The following is a 6,000-nucleotide window of genomic DNA, read 5'->3' on the forward strand; positions in this document are numbered from 1 at the left end:
TGATTTGATATATATAATCACATGTGATTAGATATATTATTCACATATGTCATTATTGCGTTTTCGATTCAATAATTATTTTTTGTCAACTTTAATCATATGTGATTAGATACATATAATCAAATGTGATTAGATACATATAATCACATGTGATTATATGTATCCAATCACATATGATTTATATGAATAATACTCATTTTTGAGTTTTCGTTTCATTAATTTTTCTCATATATTTAATCACATGTGAATATAAGTATTTAATCACATATGATTAATAGTTGTTATCGTGTATATAATTACATGTGATTATATATATATATATATATATATATATATATATATATATATCATCACATATGATTTATTGAATCAAGAACGTGAAAACAAATCTTTTTCACATAAATCGTATGTGATTAAATACACGAGACCAACTATTGAATTAAAAACACAAAAATGAATATTGTCCACATAAATCATATGTGATTAAATACATATAATCACATATGATTATATGTACCTAATCACATATGATTTATGTGGACAAGATTTATTATTTCTTTCTCAATTCAATAGTTGTACTCATGTACTTAATCACATGTGATTATATGCATTTAATCACATATGATATATGTGGACAATATTTATCTTTGTGTTCTCGATTCAATAGTTGTTCTTGTGTATATAATCATATGTGATTATATGTATCTAATCACATGTGATTTATATAGACATCATTATTTTTTGTCCATATAAATCATATGTGATTGGATACATATAATCACATATGATTATATGCATTTAATCACATATGATTACAGTGGACGAAGAACAATTACTGAATCGAGAATGTGACAATTAATCTCATCCACATAAATCATATATGATTGGATACATATAATCACATGTGATTATATGTATTCAATCAGATATCATTTATGTAGACAATATTTATTTTTGCGGTTTCGATTGAATAATTGCTTTTGTGTATTTAATCACATGTGATTATATGTATATAATCACATATGATTTGAGGTGGACAAGATTCATTTTTGCCTTCTCGATTCAATACTTGTGCTCATGTACTTAATCACATACGATTATACATATAATCACATGTGATTATATGGATTTAATCACATATGATTAATTTGGATAAAGATTTGTTTTCGTGTTCTTGGTTCAATATTTGTTATCATGTATATACTTACATGTGATTGTATGTATCTAATCACATATGATTTATATAGACAAGATTCGTTTTTTCCAAATAAAATCATATGTGATTAGAAACATATAATCACATCTGATTAAATGTATTTAATCACATATGATTGAAGTGGAAAAAAAACAATTATTGATTCGAGAACACGAAAATGAATCTTAGCCACATAAATCATATGTGATTAGATACACACAATCACATGCTATTATATGTATCTAATCCCATATGATTTATGTGGACAATATTCATTTTTGTGTTCTCGATTCAATAGTTGTTCTCGTGTGTTTAATCACATGTGATTATACATATCTAATCACATATGATTTATGTGAATAAGATTCAAATTCACGTTCTCAATTCAATAGTTGTTATCATGTATTTAATCATATTTTATTTTATGTATTTAATCACATATAATTAATATGAACAAAGAACAACTATTGAATCAAAAACACAAAAAATGAATATTATGCATATAAGTCATATGTGATTAGATCATATAATCACGTGTGATTTAATACACGAGAACAATTAAAGAATCGATAACGCATAAATGAATCTTTTTTGCTTGTCTCACTAGAAAACAACCTATATTCTGCCTTTTCTTGTTCAGTCTACCGGATAAGGGTATCTGTGAACAATAACATAAAACAAGTAATGCCTACATAATAGGAGAGTTAATGTAACTCACCTCCTTGAACTTGAAAATTAGCTAACATGAGCAAGATGGATCTTTTCCTTTCTGAGAACCTACACAAAAATTATAACATTATTTAGCTTGTGTTTTGTTGTATTAATCTTATAAAACTTATGTACATATTTCCTTATTTTCTGTTTGATTGTAGTGCTCTGTTTGGGATATGTTTTCTTAACCTTCAACCCACTATTAAAATTTGATAAAATTATATTGGTAAATTTCCCCTTTTATCTTTTCGGAAATATAAATATCTCGTTCTAATAATATTTGTTTTATTTTATATTAAATTTACAAGTTAGTAACTTTTAGCTGTCACTTTCTGGACCACAAAACTCTTGGAATAAACTATACCAATCTACTAAGAATTACATCATTCCCTTTATATGAGGGAAACTATACATCCATATCTAACCATAGGCTTTGGAATTTTGGCATTTGGAGTTTTGATGAATTTATTATGATTTTTTGAAGACAATGCATGAAATCTGTGACAACATGGACGAGCCTGAGAAGATTGCCAATTTTACCCCTTAAAGAGTTGGAATTTTGAATTGTGATTCAAAGTTTGAAGAAAATAGACACATTAATATGTCTATAAAACTAAGTCTCGTGATTTTTAGGTGTTCTTATTGAATTGCACGAATTTTAGAAGTTGGAGGACAGATTTGGGAAAATTGATCATAATAGCTTTTAAATCACTTTTGGTCTTCTATTAAGGACTTAATGGTTAAGCCTTAAGTTTATCACTTTTAACATGATTTTTGGTTACTTATTAGGCTATTAAGATGTGAAATTCAATTTAACATAAGAGCCTTAATGCTTGGCTTGATAAGGGTTCAAAGTTATGGATTTTCACATAAAATGTTACTTTTACACTTATTAGGTTCTTTCAAACAATATGACAAACACCTTATGTGCATGAAATCCTACAGTGATAATCAACTCTCTAATAGACTCCAATCCATCCGTTAGAGATTACTATTCTTAATAAAAACAATCCAACTGTACGCATAATTCCTCACAAAAGCAAACAAATGAACAAGCAAGTTCGTAAATCATCAACAACATGAAAACATACAGGAATTTTTCAAATTAAATGTCTTCTTATGTGAAATAAAGTATTGGACACTCGATTAGTCGTTCATTATAAGCTTAATTTCATGAATTTGATGATAAATTGAGTCAATTTAGGTTGAAAAACGCAGGTGTATAGACTTGAAAAAAAAAATACTACCTGTAAGCTCTTATAGATTGTGTTTGTAAACATCAGCTTCACTGTGGTGGCTTGGTTAAATAGGGTTACCTACTTCCGATTTCTGTGGCGAGATGGTGGATTGTAGAGGAAGAAGATGAAAATTTTGTGTTATACGCCTTTGAAATGAAGAAATCAAGTTCAGTTAGTCAGTGATTTGGTACCACCAAATCATAAGGATATGAATGCCACTAGAACCAGATCGAGAAACATACTCGTTGAAGAGAAAGATACGGACAAACATTATTTCCGACTGTGGAAGGAGTAAATACGGGGGGGGGGGGGGGAGGTGTGGAGAGGCAGCGATCGGTTATTCCAACGACATTCCGGTGACTAGGGCGATGGTCCTCTGGTCTCAGGTGTTCCATCTTCAAACGAGAGAAAGGGACTTCTAGTAGAGTGGGTGGGTGTGGATGGAGTTGAACTTTTTTATATGTTTGAAGTTTTAAATTGTTCTCAAATGTTCTAAAATTAAAAAATATTCTCATTTAAACACACACACACACACACACATATATATATATATATATATATATATATATCATTCGAAAATGAATATGTTACACTTCATCGTTAAAAAATAACATTTTATGTTTTATATATAAAAATCAGAAAGTTTGTGTATGTACATAAATACAAATACAAATATATCAGATCTTTATTTATATACATAAAATAGGGAAACCTTATTACGTTATAATTATAAAAAACATTGAAAATATTATATAATCGCTATAAAATTTATAATTGATAAATGAAATATTATTAAATATTTAATAGAGATAATTAATTTATACTAAACAAAAAATAAAACTAAAATATAATTAAGCGGGTAAAGTGAAATATGATAAATGAGAAGTGTTAGTTGTACAAAACATATAATGTATTGACGATTCATAGAGTGATAAATAAACAAAAATCATTTCTAATACAAGTGATGATAAGTGGTCAACCAAATAGCATTTAACTATAAAAAAATGTTTTCATTGGACTTGATTTTTTCTTTTGAAGTTTTTTACTCATTTATGCTTTATAAGCTTCATCACATAATTCGACATTGAAGAACACGGTTTGTGTATTAGACTGATCTGATGTGGAATTAAAAGTTGGGTAATCGAGTAAACTAACTTTTATAAACGAGTAATTTATTAATAATAACCATTTTTTTAATTTGTGGAAAAATGATCACTTTCTTCGGAATATGGCATTCCAGAGAAGCAATATTCATTTTGAGTACTAGTTGGTAGGCAGAGTTTGAATTCCAGAATCTAACATTGTACACTCCGACTGACAAAGTCAATTCCAGAGTACGATAGTCAATACCGTACATGTAGAACAAACATTTCGGAGTCAAAGACACATATTCCGGACACCAAAAAACTAGGTATTTCCTCCCTATATAACATATGGTATTCAATTTAGTTATTCACTTACTTCGGGTCATCCATAATTCTCTATTACAACTACTTGAAGATGAGTTTATCAGACAGTGAGCACGAAGAAAGCTTTACAAACGTGCATGTTTACCTACACAACCTTGGCTAGACGAACCCTTATAGTTACACAGACATTAAAACCAATATTATGGATCGTTTCCAACTCTGTTTTGTGGCTATTGGGTGTGTGGTAAAATAATTTTGTTCCATATTTTAATTGTTTACTTAAAAAAATTTAATTTAAGTACAACTAATTGTTTTGTCCCCCCCCCCCCCCCTCCAAAAAAAATAATAAAGAAAAAATACAAGTCCATGCATCCATAGGTACAGGTAGTGTCCTCTAATAGGGGGCTACCTAACGATAATGTTCAAAGTGGTTGTTATGAACGAAAACAACCAGACCTATCCTATAACATTTAGTCTAGGCGTAACAACTAATGTCGATTCTTGTACCTGATTTCTAATGAGGTTGAGGGAAGCTCTTAGGAGGGCTAGTGAAGTATCGTTCATAACAAATGTGGAAAATTTTATTAATTTCTTCCCTATGTCATGTATTCTCTGGTTCTTATCATGAGTATTGGTGTAAGAGAGTGGCAAGGTATATGTGCATAATAGTTTGTCAAAACAAAACATTAGAACCTTTGTTCTGGTGTACATTCAAATTATATACTAAGTCTAATTTTCAACAAACATTATGTCGGCTAATTTATGATGCACGTGAGGGGCTTACCAACATTGGTCACGCGAAATGGGCAAGACCCTATTTCCCTAACATTCGTTGGAATGTTCTCAACATTGATATTCCGGAATTCCTCCTGGCGTTATAGGCTAATGAACATAATGTACTGACAATAACGCTTATTGAGATAATCTGTGAGTACATTCAACGTAGTCTTATGGGAGGTAAAATACTATAAAATATTGAACTAATATTTAGTTGTAAAATCACCATAAATTATAATGTTTATTTTTCGGATATTAACTCATTTTCTGAAGACTTAGATTTCCCACTCCGAGATAAAATGTCTGAATACATTTTCCAAGCTATGACAGACGCCAAAAAACCAACATAATGTAATATGAAATGAGTTGGAAACTCAATCAACGTTCATACGATCTAGCAAAAAAAGTAAATGAAAAAGAAAAATAGGTTGCTGAAAATATGAAAGCGTCAAAGAGGGTGAAAAATGGATTCGAGATAAAAATACAAAGATTGATAAGTTTTGGATAGAACAGGGATGTCTTACAAATGTTGTTAAATTATAGGAGATTTTATTAACCGCGAACAAAATATTTATCTCTTACAATTTCCTAGTTTGTGGAAACAAATTTAAGTATGTAGTAGTTTTCGTAACGATCGTTTAACTAATATGATTGAAAAGCACTGCCATTT

The sequence above is a fragment of the Lactuca virosa genome, chromosome 9 (assembly GCF_052849685.1).
Source record: "Lactuca virosa cultivar CGN04683 chromosome 9, Lactuca_virosa_CGN04683_v6, whole genome shotgun sequence".
Taxonomy (NCBI): Eukaryota; Viridiplantae; Streptophyta; class Magnoliopsida; order Asterales; family Asteraceae; genus Lactuca; species Lactuca virosa.